We start from the raw sequence: 24,839 nt of genomic DNA, 5'->3' as shown, positions 1-24,839 counted from the left end.
AGCGTCACTATGGGGCATTATTTGGGGGCACTATGGGGGAGTGGAGCACTATTGGGGCATATGGTGGCACTAAGAAGGGGCATTTTTTACTGGCACATTGTGGGGGAGAGGAGCACTATAGGGGCATCTGCTGGGGGCACTAAGAAGGGGCATTTTTTTACTGGCATATTATGGAGGACACTATGGGGAAGGGGGAGAGGAGCACTATGAGGGCATTTACTGGGGCACTATATAGGGGTATTTTATACTGGCATACATTATGGGGACATTAGCTCAACTGCGGGCACTAAGCGGGGGTATTTAATGTACTGTCATATTATAGGGAGAATTATTACTACTAGGGGGTATTATGTGGATCTTTACTACTACTGGGGGGCTATGAGGAACATGATTACTAGGGCACTATAGGGGCATTATTACTACTAAGTGTGCTCTGGCAGAGAATTATTTCTATTGGTGGGATTTTGGGGAGCACCGTTACTTTGGGGGCACCCTGGCATAGTATCAGCTTACCACAATTATCTTTATACTATTAGTGTCTGGGTGCAGTTATTTTTTTTAGAGCACTGTGTGCCAATAATTGTTTAAGGGGGCACTATCTGTGTGGTAGTAGTATTTCCAGGGGGACCGTTTCTGCAGTATAGTATTGGGGGCACTATCTGTGTGGTTATAGTATTTCCAGGGGGACTGTTTCTGCAGTATAGTATTGGGGGTGGCAGGAAAGGGTGTTCAGAAGATGTGAAGATTATGGAAATGTGGGAAACTAATGTCTGTTTGTTAATCTCTGCAGAGACGGGAGATGGCTGAAAAATCATCATGGCGGTCTGGTCTGAATGGAGAAGATAAAGAAAGAGAACGTCTACAACAAAGGTGACATCACTGGATGTAAGAGGTATGTGGTGCTATGTAGGAGAGGAGATGCTCCGGCTCCTCCTCCTGCCATTTGCAGAAGGAGGATTCAGAGCTGGGTGAGGACGGCCAAAGGGGGCAGCAGGCCACGGGCGGGTGGCAGATGGTGGGGGGAACAGCAAGCCTTGAGCAGGATCTGGGGAGGGAGAAGCTTCCTGGCTGTAGCCTGCTGTTTATTGTATAATGTGAAGCAGGCAGTGCAGCCAGGACAGGTCTCCCCTCTCCGTATGATGTGTAGAGACAGGCCTCAACTATAGGCTGTATAGTGTTTGTTGGGAGTGGCCTATTATATGTAGGAGGGGCTTTTAATGGGCGGGGCTAAAATGGGCCACTTGACTGGATTTGCCCCCCAGGACTAAGGCTGCCAGCCCTCCCCTGGTCACCACATACATGGACGCACACATACACAATATACACTGCTCAAAAAAATAAAGGGAACACTTAAACAACACAATGTAACTCCAAGTCAATCACACTTCTGTGAAATCAAACTGTCCACTTAAGAAGCAACACTGAGTGACAATCAATTTCACATGCTGTTGTGCAAATGGGATAGACAACAGGTGGAAATTATAGGCAATTAGCAAGACACCCCCAATAAAGGAGTGGTTCTGCAGGTGGTGATCACAGATCACTTCTCAGTTCCTATGCTTCCTGGCTGATGTTTTGGTCACTTTTGAATGCTGGCAGTGCTTTCACTCTAGTGGTAGCATGAGACGGAGTCTACAACCCACACAAGTGGCTCAGGTAGTGCAGCTTATCCAGGATGGCACATCAATGCGAGCTGTGGCAAGAAGGTTTGCTGTGTCTGTCAGCATAGTGTCCAGAGCATGGAGGCGCTACCAGGAGACAGGCCAGTACATCAGGAGGCCAACAACCCAGCAGCAAGACCGCTACCTCCGCCTTTGTGCAAGGAGGAACAGGAGGAGCACTGCCAGAGCCCTGCAAAATGACATCCAGCTGGCCACAAATGTGCATGTTTCTGCTCAAACGGTCAGAAACAGACTCCATGAGGGTGATATGAGGGCCCGACGTCCACAGGTGGGGGTTGTGCTTACAGCCCAACGCCGTGCAGGACGTTTGGCATTTGCCAGAGAACACCAAGATTGGCAAATTCGCCACTGGCGCCCTGTGCTCTTCACAGATGAAAGCAGGTTCACACTGAGCACATGTGACAGACGCGACAGAGTTTTGAGACGCCGTGGAGAACGTTCTGCTGCCTGCAACATCCCCCAGCATGACCGGTTTGGCATTGGGTCAGTAATGGTATGGGGTGGCATTTCTTTGGAGGGCCGCACAGCCCTCCATGTGCTCGCCAGAGGTAGCCTGACTGCCATTAGGTACCGAGATGAGATCCTCAGACCCCTTGTGAGACCATATGCTGGTGCGGTTGGCCCTGGGTTCCTCCTAATGCAAGACAATGCTAGACCTCATGTGGCTGGAGTGTGTCAGCAGTTCCTGCAAGACGAAGGCATTGATGCTATGGACTGGCCTGCCCGTTCCCCAGACCTGAATCCAATTGAGCACATCTGGGACATCATGTCTCGCTCTATCCACCAACGTCACGTTGCACCACAGACTGTCCAGGAGTTGGCAGATGCTTTAGTCCAGGTCTGGGAAGAGATCCCTCAGGAGACCGTCCGCCACCTCATCAGGAGCATGCACAGGCGTTGTAGGGAGGTCATACAGGCACGTGGAGGCCACACACACTACTGAGCCTCATTTTGACTTGTTTTAAAGGACATTACATCAAAGTTAGATCAGCCTGTAGTGTGTTTTTCCACTTTAATTTTGAGGGTGACTCCAAATCCAGACCTCCATGGGTTGAAAAATTTGATTTCCTTTTTTTTATTTTTGTGTGATTTTGTTGTCAGCACATTCAACTATGTAAAGAACAAAGTATTTCAGAAGAATATTTAATTAATTCAGATCTAGGATGTGTTATTTTTGTGTTCCCTTTATTTTTTTGAGCAGTGTATATACACTGCTCAAAAAAATAAAGGGAACACAAAAATAACACATCCTAGATCTGAATTAATTAAATATTCTTCTGAAATACTTTGTTCTTTACATAGTTGAATGTGCTGACAACAAATCACACAAAAAAAATAATATGGAAATCAAATTTTTTAACCATTGGAGGTCTGGATTTGGAGTCACCCTCAAAATTAAAGTGAAAAAACACACTACAGGCTGATCCAACTTTGATGTAATGTCCTTAAAACAAGTCAAAATGAGGTTCAGTAGTGTGTGTGGCCTCCACGTGCCTGTATGACCTCCCTACAACGCCTGTGCATGCTCCTGATGAGGTGGCGGACGGTCTCCTGAGGGATCTCCTCCCAGACCTGGACTAAAGCATCTGCCAACTCCTGGACAGTCTGTGGTGCAACGTGACGTTGGTGGATAGAGCGAGACATGATGTCCCAGATGTGCTCAATTGGATTCAGGTCTGGGGAACGGGCGGGCCAGTCCATAGCATCAATGCCTTCGTCTTGCAGGAACTGCTGACACACTCCAGCCACATGAGGTCTAGCATTGTCTTGCATTAGGAGGAACCCAGGGCCAACCGCACCAGCATATGGTCTCACAAGGGGTCTGAGGATCTCATCTCGGTACCTAATGGCAGTCAGGCTACCTCTGGCGAGCACATGGAGGGCTGTGCTGCCCTCCAAAGAAATGCCACCCCACACCATTACTGACCCAATGCCAAACCGTTCATGCTGGAGGATGTTGCAGGCAGCAGAACGTTCTCCACGGCGTCTCCAGACTCTGTCACATCTTTCGCATGTGCTCAGTGTGAACCTGCTTTCATCTGTGAAGAGCACAGGGCGCCAGTGGCGAATTTGCCAATCTTGGTGTTTTCTGGCAAATGCCAAACGTCCTGCACGGTGTTGGGCTGTAAGCACAACCCCCACCTGTGGACGTCGGGCCCTCATATCACCCTCATGGAGTCTGTTTCTGACCATTTGAGCAGACACATGCACATTTGTGGCCTGCTGGAGGTCATTTTGCAGGGCTCTGGCAGTGCTCCTCCTGTTCCTCCTTGCACAAAGGCGGAGGTAGCGGTCCTGCTGCTGGGTTGTTGCCCTCCTACGGCCTTCTCCACGTCTCCTAATGTACTGGCCTGTCTCCTGGTAGCGCCTCCATGCTCTGGACACTACGCTGACAGACACAGCAAACCTTCTTGCCACAGCTCGCATTGATGTGCCATCCTGGATAAGCTGCACTACCTGAGCCACTTGTGTGGGTTGTAGACTCCGTCTCATGCTACCACTAGAGTGAAAGCACCGCCAGCATTCAAAAGTGACCAAAACACCTGCAGAACCACTCCTTTATCGGGGGTGTCTTGCTAATTGCCTATAATTTCCACCTGTTGTCTATCCCATTTGCACAACAGCATGTGAAATTGATTGTCACTCAGTGTTGCTTCTTAAGTGGACAGTTTGATTTCACAGAAGTGTGATTGACTTGGAGTTACATTGTGTTGTTTAAGTGTTCCCTTTATTTTTTTTGAGCAGTTTAATATATATATATATATATATATATATATATATATATTATATATATATATATACACACACACATATACACATCCAGCTTTCCTGCTGTGCCTCTCCCCCATACTCTAATGCCTCTCATGATGTAATTCACCCAGCTTTCTTACTGTACTGCATGTGCGCACAGACATGAAGACAGTCTGGGAAAGCCGAATATAATCCCATTTCCCCTGCCACTCACATCACTGGCGCAGTTGTGGCAATCCAACTAATGTTCAGCATGCTGGGCATGGAAGGTTCAGGCTACAAGAATCGCGGGTAGGAAAGGGGGAGGGGCCAGTATAGCCCTTCCCACACTGGACCATCCTGATGCTGGTCAATGTCCGTCATCAGAACTGAGGAGGGGAGAGGAGGAGCAATGTCACTGATGTCAGGTCAGTGACAGAGGTGCAAGTGCAGGACTCTGGACCTGGTGCAGGAGAAGTCAGCTGCTCTGACAGGGGCCCGGGGTGACGAAGTACAGTGACTGCTCCTGGGCCCCTTCTGAGCTCGGCCTCGAAGCAGCTGCTTTCCCTGATAGCTACGCAACTGGGCATGGATTTACTTGTTTGTGGTCGTGGGGGGTGGCTTTGGGGTCCAATCATCAGTGAGTCAAGGTGCTGCTGTTTTCACAGGGCTGCCAGCACTGGAAAGGATCGCGCATGTGCGATCCCTCACAGGAGCCGGCTGGCAGCCAGATCTGACAGAGAGAGCGGCGGGCACCCAGGCTCTGACGTTTCGTTTACAGAGCCGGGCCACTCCCTAAGGCAGGGATAAAGCCTGTACACGAAACGTCACCCGCATCAGCACCACAGAAACAAGATATTATAGATAAAAAGACTACATTACAAAGGTATTATTAGATAGGTTATACGGCACATGGGCATATATTTATATAACTCGGACAACCACTTTAATGGAATCTGCGCCCCTAAAGACGCCGCCAAGGTACATGTGAATGTGGCCTTATAGGTATCTGCCCCTTAAAGGGGTTGTGTCACTTCAGCAAATAGAATTTATTAAGTAGTGAAAGTTATTACAATCCACTTACTAATGTATTGCGATTGTCCATATTGCTTCCTTTGCTGGCTGGATTCATTTTTCCATTACAGTATACACTGCTAGTTTCCATGGTTATGACCACCCTGTAATCCAGCAGCGGTGGTTATGCTTGCACACTGTAGAAAAAAGCACCAGCAGGGGCAGATTGGTCATAGACCTTACTGGGAAATTTCACAGTGGGCTGATGCCCAGGAGGCCGCCCAAGCCCCTATCTCTGCCGCTGACTGGGTACATAATAAGCCATCAGTGGTAGTTAACTCTGTGAGAAACAGCTACTCATGTACCCAGCCACCGACCACACATGCCCTCCTGAATTCAACTATGTCCCACATCTCACCTCCTAAGACTCCTGCTCCATATTTTAATCAGAGACAACTGGAACAGGAGGAGAGAAAATGGCCTCTATTGATGGCCAACTCAGACAGACAGCTTTTGGGGCAATATATTGCCCGGCTCTGTGGTATGTGGTATTTTGCGCCAGAGGTCGTGCTACATTTTTTTCCAGAAGAGTAAAAATACTCCTCTGACCATTTTTGAGGAGTATTTTCAGCTGAGTAGCAGTACGTAAATTGCAGTTATTCATATATATACACTCACCTAAAGAATTATTAGGAACACCTGTTCTATTTCTCATTAATGCAATTATCTAGTCAACCAATCACATGGCTGTTGCTTCAATGCATTTAGGGGGGTGGTCCTGGTCAAGACAATCTCCTGAACTCCAAACGGAATGTCAGAATGGGAAAGAAAGCCACAACACGCACAACCTTGAGGTGGATGGGCTACAACAGCAGAAGACCCCACCGGGTACCACTCATCTCCACTACAAATAGGAAAAAGAGGCTACAATTTGCACGAGCTCACCAAAATTGGACTGTTGAAGACTGGAAAAATGGTTTCTTGAACATGACAATGAGTTCACTGTACTAAAATGGCCCCCACAGTCACCAGATCTCAACCCAATAGAGCATTTTTGGGATGTGGTGGAACGGGAGCTTCGTGCCCTGGATGTGCATCCCTCAAATCTCCATCAACTGCAAGATGCTATCCTATCAATATGGGCCAACATTTCTAAAGAATGCTATCAGCACCTTGTTGAATCAATGCCACGTAGAATTAAGGCAGTTCTGAAGGCAAAAGGGGGTCCAACACTGTATTAGTATGTTATTATATTATTATATAAATAATACGCAGGCCTATATAACATTAAGAGGTTGCTATTTATGCAGGGAAACCATTACCAGTCTCCTCTATAATATCTTCCATGCAGAAATAGTAAATTTTGACCATTTTAAAATTTCTCTCTCAGAAGACTGAATCCCTACCTTTCTTTAAGCACCAAATCTGTCACGTAGGGATCGGAGCAGTAGACTGTGCAAAACTCAATGCAATAAGAATTGAACAGGGACGTCTGGTGGCAGTGGCAGGGAGCAGTGGTGGTCTGGTGGCAGTGAGCAGTGGTGGTCTGGTGGCAGTGAGCAATGGTGGTCTGGTGGCAGTGAGCAGTGGTGGTCTGGTGGCAGTGAGCAGTGGTGGTCTGGTGGCAGGGAGCAGTGGTGGTCTGGTGGCAGTGGCAGGGAGCAGTGGTGGTCTGGTGGCAGTGGCAGGGAGCAGTGGTGGTCTGGTGGCAGTGGCAGGGAGCAGTGGTGGTCTGGTGGCAGTGGCAGGGAGCAGTGGTGGTCTGGTGGCAGTGGCAGGGAGCAGTGGTGGTCTGGTGGCAGTGGCAGGGAGCAGTGGTGGTCTGGTGGCAGTGGCAGGGAGCAGTGGTGGTCTGGTGGCAGTGGCAGGGAGCAGTGGTGGTCTGGTGGCAGTGGCAGGGAGCAGTGGTGGTCTGGTGGCAGTGGCAGGGAGCAGTGGTGGTCTGGTGGCAGTGGCAGGGAGCAGTGGTGGTCTGGTGGCAGTGGCAGGGAGCAGTGGTGGTCTGGTGGCAGTGAGCAGTGGTGGTCTGGTGGCAGTGAGCAGTGGTGGTCTGGTGGCAGTGAGCAGTGGTGGTCTGGTGGCAGTGAGCAGTGGTGGTCTGGTGGCAGTGAGCAGTGGTGGTCTGGTGGCAGTGAGCAGTGGTGGTCTGGTGGCAGTGAGCAGTGGTGGTCTGGTGGCAGTGAGCAGTGGTGGTCTGGTGGCAGTGAGCAGTGGTGGTCTGGTGGCAGTGAGCAGTGGTGGTCTGGTGGCAGTGAGCAGTGGTGGTCTGGTGGCAGGGAGCAGGGAGCAGTAGTGGTCTGGTGGCAGTGGCAGGGAGCAGTAGTGGTCTGGTGGCAGTGGCAGGGAGCAGTAGTGGTCTGGTGGCAGTGGCTAGGGTCTGGGACGAATGTACAGGAGGCAGATATAGGACAGTCTTATACACAATATATCGGACTGTAGCACAGTATCATGTACCCTATAGTCTTCTCTGGGATCTCTGGAAAGTGTGCTCCATATGGGAAAATAGACCTCTGGTCCAGGGTACTTACATAGAGAAACTAATAGCCAAGAGGCTAAAGAAAACCCTGCTTCTTATGTTACATCAGAACTTTCATTTGATTCCTCTGATACCTAAACACCAAAAGGAAAAAAAGAATTTTAAAAAACCTGCTGTTTCTCTAGATGACCTTATGTTGCTAGTAGTGTTAAGAGTCCCAAAGTCTTATAAAAGTAGGGTACCTGCTTTTATAGACCCTCGAGACTCTTAACACTACTAGCAACATAAGGCCATCTAGAGAAACAGCAGGTTTTTAAAATATTTTTTTTGCTTTTGGTGTTTAGGTATCAGAGGAATCAAATGAAAGTTCTGATGTAACATAAGAAGCAGGGTTTTCTTTAGCCTCTTGGCTATTAGTTTTCCATTGATAAACCTCCAGATGGAGCTCCCAGCAGCAGATAGAAGCCTGCAGAGCACTTCTGGTGTGGCATCACCTGGGCACAAGCCTGACACTTCTCTCGTTGTCTTTGCTCCACAGAGGCTCCATTCCCGCCATGCTTTCCCTTCATCAGCAGCCGGCAATGGCGCGGAATGGCTTCTGCTGTGTGTTCAGCGCGCTGGAGAAGGGGGGTGTGAGAGGATCAGCCAATGGCACGGCAGCCTGTGGATACTGACAAATCAGCAGCCTCCTCTCTAATAACAAAGCTCTGTACTGTGAGGAGCTTTGTGATTGGATGTCTGTGCTGCCTGTGCCGTTCACAGCGCTCAGTGCGCTCATGAATGTCAGTGAAATCATTGTGCGTAGTCATACACATCAGACTTTTTTTAGGGAGTAAAACTGCCTGTACAGGCGTCTATGACGCTTGTACAGGCATTATTGCGACCTCTGTTTTGCGCTATGGTTTTGCTGACCCCCCTACTTCTGTTGCCCCGCCCCCTGTTAATTTAGACCCCCCCACAATATGGGGCCACTTTAGGTTCCCAATCCGCCCCTGAGCACTAGCCTACATGAGCTCCCACAGTCCTGGCCACCAGAGAGGCCGGCGCTTTTTCCTATAATGTGCAAGCATGACCCCCACTGCTGGATTGCAGGGTGGTTGTAACCAGGGCCGTCTTTAATTTTGATTGGACCCTGGGCAAAAATTTACTTGGGCCCCCTGGATCCCGCCTTTCCACACCCTAGCATGCAATCACGCCCTCCACCACAACACACACAAAAAATAATAATCCACACACCTGGTAGAGTACAGTGAATGACTGTAAATACTTCCAGTTCTGAAGACTCCAGCGGCTCAGGATCAGTGCTCAGGCTGAAAGTGGGCACCGCTCTGCAGTTCAGGAAGGAGACCGGGGCTCGGCTCACCCTAGCGTTACAGTGCACCCCACAGTATGCAGTATAGCACCTTATAGTATACAGCACCCCACAGTATGCAGTATAGTACCCTATAGTATACAGCACCCCACAGTATTCAGTATAGCACCCTAAAGTATACAGCATCCCACAGTATGCAAGCAGTATAGCACCCTATAGTATACAGCACCCCACAGTATGCAGTATAGCACCCTATAGTATACAGCAGGGCTTGACAAATTTCCTTGGAATCTAGGAGCCAGCTAAAAAAGTTAGGAGCCAGGCGGAGCCGCGTCATAAAGCCCCTAGTAGGTTCCCCCCACTTCTCCATAGAGCCCCCCCCAATAATGCTGTATACCATGTTACATATACCGCCGCTCCGTCCCCGGACCCTATTGACTATAATGGGGACGGGGGTGGAGCTCCGGCGCAGCATGGCAGTTCGCGGTGAGAGGCCGCCGGACTAAAAAGTTGGACATGCAGTACTTTTACCATGCACTGCCGTGCTGCGCCAGAGCTCTGCCCCCATTATAGTCAATGGGGACGGAGCGGTGGTCCAGCGAAACAGCGGAAGGACGGATCCGACAGGGTGAACAGCCTGCCAGATCCATCCTGCCGCAAGTGTGAAAGTAGCCTTAGTTCTATAGCTACTGAATGAGACAGAAGAAGGGATGCCTTTAACATATAGATCTCCTTGAGAAGCCAATTTGATCCTAAAGGGTTAATTCAAACTGTAATCTAAACTGTGTCCTGTCACTTCTCTCATCTCTGCTCAGGTCCCTTAATCTTATCACTGCTGCAAAGCATCAGCCGAGAGCCTCAGTGTAAACTGTTCTAGAGTCTGACTGACTGTTCTTTTAACTCAAAGAATCGAATGAGTCACTAACTGTAGGATCTTCAGATTCTTTTAACCTGTGACTCATTCGATTCTTAGACTGCGTGTATTGTGTGACTCAGAGCTGCTAGTGCTTGCCTTGCCTCAGCTCTGATTGGTTGGTGGGCGGGGAGGGGCTGGCAGAAGCAGCTTCCACTCTAGGATCAGATTACACTCCTCCCCAGCCCCTCCCCTCCCTGCTGCCAGCGTCTCTGCTATTGTGTGCTGTGACGGAGCTGACTCACACGGTGCTGCCTCCGGACAGAACGGCAGCTCCGCACCCATCGCCCGGGCACCTTTGAAAACGGGCTGACAAATACCCAAGCGCCAGGACTAAATTCCTGGTCGCCATGGCGACCTGGTGCCTGGGATTTGTCGAGCCCTGGTATACAGCACCCCACAGTATGCAGTATAGCACCCTATAGTATACAGTTGGCCTGCACGATATATCGCCAAAGCAATCGTATTGCGATAATCGACGATTGCGATATGGCGATTTGGCAGACCCAAAAATGCTGCGATTACCTATACACAGAGGGAGGAGGGGCTGGGGGCCGGCATCTGTATTAGGAATGACAGCGGGGACCGGTGCAGTCCCTGTATTCTAATGCACCGGCCCCGCTCACTGTTGTATAATCTTATCTAACATGTAAGCATTGTTAAAATATATTAATCCTGTATAATCCAGCTGTATTACTTACAGCTAAATTCCGTAGCAGAGAGGAGGCAGGAGGCAGGCCAGGAGGGCGGGCGGCGCGTCACTCACTACGTTATGCACCGGCGCCGCCCATTTTATGAATGAAGCAGGCGGCGTGGACGCGTGACGTAGTGACGCGTCGCCCGCCCGCCCGTCCTCCCGAGCTGCCTCCTCCCTTCTACAGAATTTAGCTGTAAGTAATACAGCTGGATTATACAGGATTATTATATTTTAACAATGCCTGCATGTTAGATAATATTATACAACAGTAAGCGGGGCCGGTGCATTAGAATACAGGGACTGCACCGGTCCCCACTGTCATTCCTAATAAAGATGCCAGCCCCAAGCCCCTTCACACTGCAAGGACACTATTATGGGGGGGGGGGGGGGGGGGATCTGTGGATGGCACATAGCATAAGATACTAATATATATATATATCATCCACAGATCCCCTCCATAACAGTGTCATCCACATAGAAACATAGAATGTGTCGGCAGATAAGAACCATTTGGCCCAGCTAGTCTGCCCAATATACTGAATACTATGGATAGCCCCCGGCCCTATCTTGTATGAAGGATGGCCTTATGCCTATCCCATGCATGCTTAAACCCCTTCACTGTATTTGCAGCTACCACTTCTGCAGGAAGGCTATTCCATGCATCCACTACTCTCTCAGTAAAGTAATACTTCCTGATATTACTTTTAAACCTTTGCCCCTCTAATTTAAAACTGTGTCCTCTTGTGGTAGTTTTTCTTCTTTTAAATATGCTCTCCTCCTTTACCGAGTTGATTCCCTTTATGTATTTAAAAGTTTCTATCATATCCCCTCTGTCTCTTCTTTCTTCCAAGCTATACATATTAAGGTCCTTTAACCTTTCCTGGTAAGTTTTATCCTGCAATCCATGTACTAGTTTAGTAGCTCTTCTCTGAACTCTCTCTAGAGTATCTATATCCTTCTGGAGATATGGCATCCAGTACTGCGCACAATACTCCAAGTGAGGTCTCACCAGTGTTCTGTACAGCGGCATAAGCACTTCACTCTTTCTACTGCTTATACCTCTCCCTATACATCCAAGCATTCTGCTGGCATTTCGTGCTGCTCTATTACATTGTCTTCCCACCTTTAAGTCTTCTGAAATAATTACTCCTAAATCCCTTTCCTCAGATACTGAGGTCAGGACTGTGTCAAATATTCTATATTCTGCCCTTGGGTTTTTACGCCCCAGGTGCATTAGCTTGCACTTATCCACATTAAATTTCAGTTTCCAGAGTTCTGACCATTCTTCTAGTTTTCCTAAATCCTTTACCATTTGGCGTTTCCCTCCAGGAACATCAACCCTGTTACATATCTTTGTGTCATCAGCAAAAAGACAAACCTTACCAGCGAGGCCTTTTGCAATATCACTTATGAAGATATTAAACAAAATCGGTCCCAGTACAGATCCCTGTGGAACCCCACTGGTAACATGACCTTGTTTTGAATGTTCTCCATTGACTACAACCCTCTGTTGTCTGTCACTCAGCCACTGCCTAATCCACTCAACAATATGGGAGTCCATGCTCAATGACTGCAGTTTATTGATAAGTCTTCTATGTGGGACAGTGTCAAAAGCCTTACTAAAATCTAGATATGCGATGTCTACTGCACCTCCACCGTCTATTATTTTAGTCACCCAGTCAAAAAAATCTATAAGATTTGTTTGACATGATCTCCCTGAAGTAAACCCATGTTGTTTTTCATCTTGCAATCCATGGGATTTTAGATGTTCCACAATCCTATCCTTTAATAGGGTTTCCATTAATTTGCCTACTATTGATGTCAGACTCACTGGTCTATAGTTGCTCGATTCCTCCCTACTACCTTTCTTGTGAATGGGCACGACATTTGCCAATTTCCAATCTTCCGGGACGACTCCTGTTACTAATGATTGGTTAAATAAATCTGTTAACGGTTTTGCCAGCTCACCACAGTTTCCCCATAATAGTGCCATCCACAGATCCCCTCCATAACAGTGCAAATAGACCTCTAGCACAATTCCCTTAAAATACTGCATCGCATATCGTTATCGCAATTTTTATGGCCCTAATCGCAATCGCACAAAGTTCCCATATCTGCCCTAGTATACAGCACCCCAACAGTATGCAGTATAGCACCCTATAGTATACAGCACCCCACAGTATGCAGTATAGTACCCTATACAGGGCTCCAGATGGCGACCAAAATGGTCGCCAATGCGACTTAGAATTTACAAATGGCGACAAGACTTTTTAGACTTGTCGCCATTTGCGACTAGACCCGCCGCCGCAGCTCTGAATACAGCGGCGGGCACCGGAGATGATAGTTCTCTACCCCGCCGCCGATGTTCTTCTCAGCAGCGCAGTGGTGCCGCCGCCAATAAGAAGAGAGACAGGAGGAGGAGGGGAGGGGCTGTGGCCACTGCGCCACCAATGAAGATAACTGACCTGTTAATACAAATACAGGAGGCGGGTGCCGGAATCAAATAGCCGACACCCGACCTCTGACAGGGAGCTGCGATCACCGACAGTTAACCCCTCAGGTGCGGTACCTGAGGGGTTAACTGCAGCGAAATCGCAGCTCCCTCTCATAGAGGCCCGGTGCCGGCTACTTGATTCCGGCATCCGCCTCATGTATTTGAATTAATAGGTCAGTTATCTTCATTGGTGGCGCCCCCCCCCCCCACCCCAGTATAATAAACATTGGTGGCGCAGTGCACTCCCCCCCACCCCAGTATAATAAACATTGGTGGCGCAGTGCCAATGAGGGTTAAAAAAAAAAAATATATATACATTAACTCACCTCCTCCAATTGATCGCGCAGCTGCCGGTCTCCAGTTCTTTCTTCAGGACCTGTGGTGACGTCACTGAGCTCATCACATGGTCCATTACCATGGTGATGGATCATGTGATGTACCATGTGATTAACACAGTGATGTCACCACAGGTCCTTTGACAGGTCCTGGAGAAAGAACAGGAGACCGGCAGCTACGCGATGAATTGGAGGAGGTGAGTTAATTTTATATATATATTTTTTAACCCTTCAATTGACCTTCTACTATGCATTCTGTATTAAAGAATGCTATAATTTTCCCTTATAACCATGTTATAAGGGACTTTCATCCTAGCAACCATGCCTGAAAATCGCACCGCATCCTCACTTGCTTGCGGATGCTTGCGATTTTCACGCAGCCCCATTAACTTCTGTGGGGCTTGCGTTGCGTGAAAAACGCACAACATCGAGCATGCTGCGATTTTCACGCAACGCACAAGTGATGCGTGAAAATCACCGCTCATGTGCACAACCCCATAGAAGTGAATGGGTCCGGATTCAGTGCGGGTGCAATGCGTTCACCTCACGCATTGCACCCGCGCAGAAATCTCGCCCATGTGAAAGGGGCCTAAGGGTGAATAGGACAAGGGTTCCAGCCCCTAAGGGGGCTAACAGTAAGTAAAAAAAAAAAAAAAAACACAAACACTAAGGCCCCTTTCACACGGGCGAGTATTCCGCGCGGATGCTATGCGTGAGTTGAACGCATTGCACCCGCACTGAATACCGACCCATTCATTTCTATGGGGCTGTTCACATGAGCGGGGATTTTCACGCATCACTTGTGCGTTGCGTGAAAATGGCAGCATGCTCTATATTCTGCGTTTTTCGCGCAACGCAGGCCCCATAGAAGTGAATGGGGTTGCGTGAAAATCGCAAGCATCCGCACTTGCGATTTTCACGCACGGTTGCTAGGAGGCGATCTGGATGGAGACCCGATCATTATTATTTTCCCTTATAACATGGTTATAAGGGAAAATAATAGAATTATGAATACAGAATGCATAGTAAAATAGCGCTGGAGGGGTTAAAAAATTTTTTTCAAAAATTTAACTCACCTTAGTCCACTTGCTCGCGCAGCCAGGCATCTCCTTCTGTCTCCTTTGCTGAACTGGACCTGTGGTGACGTCACTCCGGTCATCGGATCATGTGATGGATCATGTGATGGATCATGTGATGGATCATGTGATGGATCATGTGATGGATCATGTGATGGATCATGTGATGGATCATGTGATGGATCATGTGATGGATCATGTGATGGATCATGTGATGGATCATGTGATGGATCATGTGATGGATCATGTGATGGATCATGTGATGGATCATGTGATGGATCATGTGATGGATCATGTGATGGATCATGTGATGGATCATGTGATGGATCATGTGATGGATCATGTGATGGATCATGTGATGGATCATGTGATGGATCATGTGATGGATCATGTGATGGATCATGTGATGGATCATGTGATGGATCATGTGATGGATCATGTGATGGATCATGTGATGGATCATGTGATGGATCATGTGATGGATCATGTGATGGATCATGTGATGGATCATGTGATGGATCATGTGATGGATCATGTGATGGATCATGTGATGGATCATGTGATGGATCATGTGATGGATCATGTGATGGATCATGTGATGGATCATGTGATGACGTCACCACAGGTCCTGTTCAGCAAAGGAGACAGAAGGAGATGCCGGGCTGCGCGAGCAAGTGGACTAAGGTGAGTTAAATTATTATTTTTTAACCCCTCCAGCGCTATTTTACTATGCATTCTGTATTCAGAATGCTATTATTTTCCCTTATAACCATGTTATAAGGGAAAATAATGCAATCTACAGAACACCGATGCCAAGCCCGAACTTCTGTGAAGAAGTTCGGGTTTGGGTACCAAACATGCGTGATTTTTCTCACGCGAGTGCAAAACGCATTACAATGTTTTGCACTCGCACTGAAAAAATCGCGGGTGTTCCCGTAACGCACCCGCACATTTTCTCGCAACGCCCGTCTGAAAGAGGCCTAAGGCTACTTTCACACTTGCGGCAGTGTGATCCGGCAAGCAGTTCCGTCGTCGGAACTGCCCACCGGATCCGCCGATCTGGATGTAGCTGAAAGCATTTGTGAGACGCATCCGGATGCAGATCCATCTCACAAATGCATTGCAAGGACAGACGGATCCGTCTTGTATCTTTTTTAACATTTTTACCAGTCTGCGCATGCGCAGACCGTAAGGACAGATCCGGCATTCCGGTATTTTGAATGCCGGATCTGGCACTAATACATTCCTTTGGGGAAAAATGCCGGCAAGTCTTCAGTTTTTTTCGCCGGAGAAGACATCCTGAACGGATTACTCTCCATTCAGAATGCATGGAGTATACCTGATCAGTTATTTTCCGGTATAGATCCCCTGTGACGGAACTCTATGCCGGAAAAGAAAAACGTGAAAGTACCCTAAAATATTAAGTTTAAATCCCCCCTTTCCCAATTTTACATATAAAATATACAAACAATAAATAAATAAACATATTACATAGCGCTGCGTCCGAAAAGTCCAAACTATACATTATTAAAAAATATCTCCTATGCGGTGAGCACCGTAAAATAAATGAAAAAATGAAATAAATAAATAAATAAATAAAAACCATGCGATTTGCCATTTTTTAGGACTGTTCTATTATGGGCCGAACGTTTCATAAAATGCGAAATGCACGTGGCTTTTTTTGGTGTTTATTGAGTATCGCAATACTTTTTTATGGTGACGAAAGCGAATCAAAATGTTGGTATTGAAACAACCCTACGCCGATCTGATCGGCGTAGCGTTGTCACGATACCAAAATTTTGATTCGGTTTCGATGTGGCGACTAAAAATTTAATTTGGCTCCTAAATTTTTCAGTTCAGGAGCCAATGGGTACTAGGTATTTTTTTTAGTCTGGAGCACTGCTATAGTATACAGCACCCCACAGTATGCAAGCAGTATAGCACCCTATAGTGTACAGCACCCCACAGTATGCAAGCAGTATAGCACCCTATAGTGTAAAGCACCCCACAGTATGTAGTATAGCACCCTATAGTGTACAGCACCCCACAGTATATAGTAGAGCAGTATAGCACCCCACAATAAACAGCACCTTACAGTATAGCACTCCACAGTATACAGCACCTCACGGTATACAGCACCCCAAACTATACAGAATACAGCACCTCACAGTATATAAAGCACCCCACAGTATACAGCACCCCACCATATACAACACCCCACCGTATACAGTAGAGCAGTATAGCACCCCACAGTATACAGTAGCTTACAGTATATTACTATAACAGCCCCTGTCACCTTTTCCTGATGTAATCTTCACAAAAAGGGGTATTCCCATCTTCAGTTTTAATACTTACCTTCGTCCAGCGCGACGTCCACTTCCAGGATTCGGCTGGGCTTGAGTGACGTCTTCTCCCGGCCAGGCCGCGCTTGCGCAGAAGACTGATGTTTTTCTCCCGGCCGGGCTGCGCAATGTCCTGAACACGCATGCGCCATGGTGACATTCCTGGCCTGTATAGTACAGAGCCGGCGTGCGCGTTCTGTACTATACAGAGCCGGCGTGCGCGCTCTGTACTATACTGGCCAGGAAGAAGTCATCATGGCGCAGGTGGCTGTAACCAGGGGAGACGAAAGACAACATCAGGTAAGAGGGGACTTATTTTCTCAAAAAGGGTGGGAACTGGGTAATAAAATGTATTTAGAAAAATGATCACTGTCAAATCATTAACAGATTTAACAGTGATTATTAAGATGGGAATACCCCTTTAAGGCAAACTTCTCCTGCAGCAACACTCCTGGTAGAAAGGACGTTTGATTACCTCATAGCCATGTGACCAATAATATTGCTAGGTTACTGGTCACATGGTGATGATGTCATCTAAGGTCCTTTCTCCTAAGAGAATCACAGCTCTCACAGATCGCTGCCTGGAGTGCCCGCAGGCATTGCAGCACCCCCCTGTGTAGCTGACAGCCTGACACCCGGGGCAGTAGCCAGCAGGGCTCAAGAGGGAGCTGCCTTGGGCCCCCCAGGAGCAACTGGACCCGGCGCAGCTACCCCTTGTTAAAGACGGCCCTGGTTGTAACCATGGAAAACAAGCAGTGTATAATGTGATGGAAAAATGAATAAAGCCAGCAAAAGAAGCAATATGGACAATCACAATACATAAGTAAGTGTCGTGCATTAACTTTCTCTACATTATGCCACTTGCTAAAGTGACAACCCTTTTAAGGGTCCATTCACACATCCGTGTGTGTTTTGCGGATCCGCAAAACACGGACAGCGGTAATGTGCGTTCCGCATTTTGCGGACCGCACATTGCCGGCACTAAGAGAATATGCCTATTCTTGTCCGCTATTGCGGACAAGAATAGGACATGTTCTATTTTTTTCAGGATCGAAATTGCGGACCCGGGAAGCGCGGGTCCGCAATTCCGGATCGGGGCCGCACATCATGCGGCCCCATAGAAATGGATGGGTCCGCAATTCCGTTCCGCAAAATGCGGAATGGAATTGCGGATGTGTGAATGGAGCCTAAAGGGGTTGCTTGGGTTGACCTGCTTCCCTTGCGTCATGTCACTTGGTCATATGACACACGGAGAGTAGGTCACCTCTGCAGCCAACGATTGACTGTGCCGGCTTCAAAACAGATGTTGACAGCGGGGGACTAAAATACAGCTAAGGCTGGGGAGCAGTGGCGGATTATAATTGGGGCGTTTGGGTCTGTAGCCCTGGGCCCGGCATCGCTGGGGGGGCCAAACGCCGACCCAAACTACGGCGGGGCACGGGAATTAGTTCCCTGCCTCCCGATCAATGCTAGGAGATAGTTCCCTGCCTCCTGATCACCGCTATAGGCTTCAGGCCTAGTAGGCCCTGAAGCCTATGCGGTAGTAAAATCCTGACGCAGGCGGGCGTGATGACGTCATTGCGCACCTGTGCCAGGACGCAGCACACTGATGTGTGTGCGCAGCTCTCCTGCAGCATCTACGAGTGAGCGCCGACTGGGACACAGGTTAGTATTAGCTTTTATATTTTTTTTGTGCCAACTTTAGGGGAACATTACTGGGGGGCACAGGAGAATATTACTGAAGGGACAGTGGGGGGCAAACTACTACATGGGGAGCAAACTACTAGTGTGGGGGAAATTAATACTGTGGGGGCAGTGTGGGGGAAATTAATACTGTGGGGGCAAATTACTTAATGAAGGGCAGCGTGGGGGCAAATTACTTAATGAAGGGCAGCGTGGGGGCAAATTACTTAATGAAGGGCAGCGTGGGGGCAAATTACTTAATGAAGGGCAGCGTGGGGGCAAATTACTTAATGAAGGGCAGTGTGGGGGCAAATTACTTAATGAAGGGCAGCGTGGGGGCAAATTACTTAATGAAGGGCAGCGTGGGGGCAAATTACTTAATGAAGGGCAGCGTGGGGGCAAATTACTTAATGAAGGGCAGCGTGGGGGCAAATTACTATATGGGGGTAGCGTGGGGGAAATTACTATATGGGGGTAGCGTGGGGGAAATTACTATATGGGGGTAGCGTGGGGGAAATTACTATATGGGGGTAGCGTGGGGGAAATTACTATATGGGGGTAGCGTGGGGGAAATTACTATATGGGGGTAGCGTGGGGGAAATTACTATATGGGGGTAGCGTGGGGGAAATTACTATATGGGGGTAGCGTGGGGGCGTTTCTATTGGGGGACATTATTTTTGGGGACACTATACATGCATTATTACCTGGAGCACAATATAGGATGTTATTATTACTGGGGGCACTCTAGGGGACATTATAATTGCTGTAGACACTATAGGGACCTTTGGGGTAATTTATCAAACTGGTGTAAAGTAGAAATGGGTTAGTTTCCCATTGCAACAGATACCACCTTTCATTTTTGACAGCTCCTTTGGAAAATGAAAGGTGGAATCTGATTGGTTGCTATGGGCACCTAAGCCAGTTCTACTTTACACCAGTTTGATAAATGACCCCAATTATGAGAAATCTAACGTGTCTGTGTAACAAACTCTGTAGAGACGAGATGCGGCTGAAAGAATTAGTCATGGCGGTCTGGGTCAAACGGAGGAGAAGAGGAAAGAGAAGATCTACATGACAGGAGATGTCACTGGAGGTAACAGGTATGTGGTGCTGTATTCTTCTATATGTAGAGCTGGCTCACTACTGTGATCTGTCTCTCATCTTCTCCTCCAAGTCTTTTTTTATCATAATCATATGTATTTTAAATTTGGCAACTAAAATTTTAATTTGTCACCTGCAGTCCTATGTAACAGCCCAGATAACAGTGATCACTTTCTGTGATGCAGATAATGTAGATGTTCCATGCAGTCCTATGTAACACCACACAACACAATTGTTCACTGTGTTATGTGGGGTGTTACATAGGACTGCAGGTAACATCTATGTCATCTGTACTCAGAGAGTTATGAGATGATGGGGGTCTGACTCCTGGCACCCCCACCAATCAGCTGTTTGAGGAGACCGCGATGTCCCAGTTTGCTCCTTACCAAGCACAGCGCTGTCCATTTGATAGCACTGTGCTTGGCAGGGGCGTACATAGAAATCAATGGGCCCCATAGCAAGAGTCTGAATAGGGCCCCCAGCCCCGCACACTACCACCTTTTGCCCATAGCACTAACTGCCCTGGCTCCTCCCCCGCGACGCCCTCTTTTTCCAGTGGATAGGGGATAACTTCAAACAACCGGACTACCCCTTTAAAGCGGGGTATATGGGTATATGGGGTAAAGCAGTGTATACGGGGTGCAGGGTCCATGTATAAAGGTATATGGGGTACAGCAGTGTATACGGGGTGCAGGGTCCATGTATAAAGGTATATGGGGTACAGCAGTGTATACGGGGTGCAGGGTCCATGTATAAAGGTATATGGGGTACAGCAGTGTATACGGGGTGCAGGGCCCATGTATACAGGTATATGGGGTACAGCAGTGTATATGGGGTACAGCAGTGTATACGGGGTCCATGTATACAGGTATATGGGGTACAGCAGTGTATATGGGGTACAGCAGTGTATGCAGAGTCCATGTATACAGGTATATGGGGTACAGCAGTGTATACGGGGTGCAGGGTCCATGTATACAGGTATATGGGGTACAGCAGTGTATATGGGGTACAGCAGTGTATACGGGGTCCATGTATACAGGTATATGGGGTACAGCAGTGTATACGGGGTGCAGGGTCCAGGTATACGGGGTACAGCAGTGTATACGGGGTGCAGTGTCCAGGTATACGGGGTACAGCAGTGTATACGGGGTGCAGGGTCCAGGTATACAGGGTGCAGCAGTGTATACGGGGTGCAGGGTCCAGGTATACGGGGTACAGCAGTGTATACGGGGTGCAGAGTCCAGGTATACGGGGTACAGCAGTGTATACGGGGTGCAGGGTCCATGTATACGGGGTACAGCAGTGTATACGGGGTGCAGGGTCCATGTATACGGGGTGCAGGGTCCATGTATACGGGGTGCAGGGTCCATGTATACGGGGTGCAGCAGTGTATACGGGGTGCAGGGTCCATGTATACAGGGTACAGCAGTGTATACGGGGTGCAGGGTCCATGTATACAGGGTACAGCAGTGTATACGGGGTGCAGGGTCCATGTATACAGGGTACAGCAGTGTATACGGGGTGCAGGGTCCATGTATACAGGGTACAGCAGTGTATACGGGGTGCAGGGTCCATGTATACAGGGTACAGCAGTGTATACGGGGTGCAGGGTCCATGTATACAGGGTACAGCAGTGTATACGGGGTGCAGGGTCCATGTATACAGGGTACAGCAGTGTATACGGGGTGCAGGGTCCATGTATACGGGGTACAGCAGTGTATACGGGGTGCAGGGTCCATGTATACGGGGTACAGCAGTGTATACGGGGTGCAGGGTCCATGTATACAGGGTACAGCAGTGTATACGGGGTGCAGGGTCCATGTATACAGGGTACAGCAGTGTGTGCAGGGTGCAGGGTCCATGTATACAGGGTACAGCAGTGTATACGGGGTGCAGGGTCCATGTATACAGGTATATGGGGTACAGCAGTGTATACGGGGTGCAGGGTCCATGTATATAGGGTACAGCAGTGTATACGGGGTGCAGGGTCCATGTATACAGGTATATGGGGTACAGCAGTGTATACGGGGTGCAGGGTCCATGTATATAGGGTACAGCAGTGTATACGGGGTGCAGGGTCCATGTATACAGGTATATGGGGTACAGCAGTGTATACGGGGTGCAGGGTCCATGTATACGGGTATATGGGGTACAGCAGTGTATACGGGGTGCAGGGTCCATGTATACAGGTATATGGGGTACAGCAGTGTATACAGGGTGCAGGGTCCATGTATACGGGTATATGGGGTACAGCAGTGTATACGGGGTGCAGGGTCCATGTATACAGGTATATGGGGTACAGCAGTGTATACGGGGTGCAGGGTCCATGTATACGGGTATATGGGGTACAGCAGTGTATACGGGGTGCAGGGTCCATGTATACGGGTATATGGGGTACAGCAGTGTATACGGGGTGCAGGGTCCATGTATACGGGTATATGGGGTACAGCAGTGTATACGGGGTGCAGGGTCCATGTATACAGGTATATGGGGTACAGCAGTGTATACGGGGTGCAGGGTCCATGTATACAGGTATATGGGGTACAGCAGTGTATACGGGGTGCAGGGTCCATGTATACGGGTATATGGAGTACAGCAGTGTATACGGGGTGCAGGGTCCATGTATACAGGTATATGGGGTACAGCAGTGTATATGGGGTACAGCAGTGTATACAGGGTCCATGTATACAGGTATATGGGGTACAGCAGTGTATACGGGGTGCAGGGTCCATGTATACAGATATATGGGGTACAGCAGTGTATATGGGGTACAGCAGTGTATACGGGGTGCAGAGAGGATGCTACATCCGATGCACGCGGCACTACTCTGTGTACTTGAAAAGTTGGGCGGCACCTGCCAGCGATACACACTGGCCAATCAGCAGCAGGATCTTTGTGCTGTGAAATGCTGATTGGCCAGTGTGAAATGCAGCACGCCCGCAGCCCAGATCATCGGGGGAGGGGGATAACACACGTGCTGCTGCCTGCCGCATATTAACTATGATTCTCTAAATAACTTTCTGTGCAGAGTAGACGGAGGGGGCGGGGCCTTCCATGCGCTCCAGGCCCCCCTGTGCCGGGGGCCCCATAGCAACGCGTGGTCTGCCTATAATGGCGGTATGCCACTGGTGCTTAGTACTGCAGCTCAGCCCCAATCACTCAGATGGGTCAGAGCTGCACCTAGACCATGTGAACGATGAATATGGCCTAGGAAGAGACTGTGGCGCTCACGAAGCACCGCAGCCTCTTCATACAGAAGTTGGGTAGACAGCCCCTGGCCTATCATGCACTTAATTCACCCCTGACGGGGAGCAGGTAACTATGGGGGGGGGGGGGGGGGGAATTGGCAAAAAAAGCCCAAAGGCCTGGATAACCCCATTAACCTGCCAGCCACTGTGATTCTTCCATTCTTTATAAGGTGCATGGCACCTCACCTTTATATAGCACTGCATTACTAATTGTCAGGCTGTGTATGTTAATGCTTTCTTCTTGCACACCATGCACTCACCACAGGAGGGTCCTCAGCTTCTTCCTCTCTGAATAAGGTGCGCTCACCCCAGCTCAGTAAAGAACTTTCTGGGCGAAACAGGTTCTGTGCGCATGCGCTTTAGGCAGTCCTGGGGGGGGGGGGGGAGGACGCTGCAACTTGTTTATGCAGTTCGCGCAGTTTTACGCTAGAGGGCAGCAAAGGACTTGGATTATTTCTAGCTGCGGCAGAATGTGGGCCGGTTACGTAACGATGACTGTGCAGCTAGTAGATCACTACTGCGCCGAGCATGGCAGATTAGTGTGCGGATAATGGGAGTAATACTTCTGCAATCTAATAATAATACTTGGATCTGTAAATGATATGCTGCAAAGTAGGCGTCATGATGTATAATTCATGCCAGTCTATGCCAAGTGCAGAGAACTGGTACTTGTCTACTGCTTTCTCCCATAAGAGTGTCAACAGGGTATGAGCTACAGTGATCCCAGTGCCAATTGTGGTGCTGTGTACAATCTACAGTGTCCCTGGTGCCTGCCACATTGTCCAAAGTGCCCCACCGTCAGCTACTGTGCACCTAGTACATGGTAAAGTGCCCACAGTGCCCCAATAGGAGACGCCATCTGAAATTCACGTTGGCCTCCACGCCTAAAAGATGATGACTGACACGTCGGTATCTCAGAGACCGTTAGGGTACGTCCACACCTAGGTAAATATGCAGTATATTACAATAACAGCAAAGCGGATGAGATTTTAGCAACTCTGGAAAAATCTCTGCTAGGTGACATACTGCTTGGTGACGTATCACCGCTGAGGCCGGTCGCTGGCTGCAGCAGCGCACGTGACTTTGTCCATACCCTGGCCAGAAGTAAAGAAGCCAGGGACCGGAAGATCACTGAACAGGGGAACAGATGAGTATGATTTTTTTTCATTAGGTACAACACTCTATGGGGCTAATTAAAAATGACTATAATCCTGGAAAACGCTTTTAGGCCTCATGCACACGGGTCTGGGGTTCAAAACTGGAAGTCTGAGCAGGTGTGGGGATTTCTGTGCGTTTCCACACCAAAAACAGCATGTTACTTTATGTTTGGTGCAGATTTTATGTGCATTTTGCCACAGATCTCAACCTTGCACTGAAAAGGGGGAAATCCACACACACAAAAAAATCGCACAAAGAATTGACATGCTGCAGGTTTAAAAATCCACACAGCAGGTCAATTTCTGAACAGAAAAAAGCTAAGTGTCCATGAGATCTGTCCAGTCTTAGGGCACTTTCACACTAGCGTTTTTGTTTTCCGGTGTTGAGTTCCGTCACAGGGGCTCAGTCAATACCGGGAAAAAACGGATCAGTTTTATCCTAATACATTCTGAATGGAATCAGTTCAGTCCCTCTTACGTTTTTTGGATGGAGAAAATATCGCAGCATGCTGCAGTTTTCTCTCCGGCCAAAAATACTGAACACTTGCTGGAATGCCAGATCCGGCATTCATTTTCAT

At 48.4% G+C, this 24,839-nt stretch overlaps 1 protein-coding gene across 2 annotated transcripts in view; it reads right to left on the bottom strand.

The window, feature by feature from the left end:
* The window catches only part of LOC121002452 (DNA-directed RNA polymerases I, II, and III subunit RPABC5-like), an 80,641-nt gene extending 57,156 nt beyond the window's left edge, over window positions 1-23,485 (bottom strand). Inside the window, exon 1 of one of the 2 annotated variants that reach the window (XM_040433908.1) lies at window positions 23,365-23,485. The gene's annotated coding sequence lies outside the window, so the exon portion shown is untranslated. The remainder of the gene's footprint in view (window positions 1-23,364) is intronic. The other variant, XM_040433914.1, reaches the window with a different exon arrangement.
* Between the last annotated feature and the right edge of the window lie 1,354 nt (window positions 23,486-24,839).

This window comes from Bufo bufo, chromosome 1 (genome assembly GCF_905171765.1).
Source record: "Bufo bufo chromosome 1, aBufBuf1.1, whole genome shotgun sequence".
In the NCBI taxonomy this organism is placed as follows: Eukaryota; Metazoa; Chordata; class Amphibia; order Anura; family Bufonidae; genus Bufo; species Bufo bufo.
Note: the sequence above shows the minus strand (reverse complement) of the source record. Positions and strands in the feature narration are given on the sequence as shown.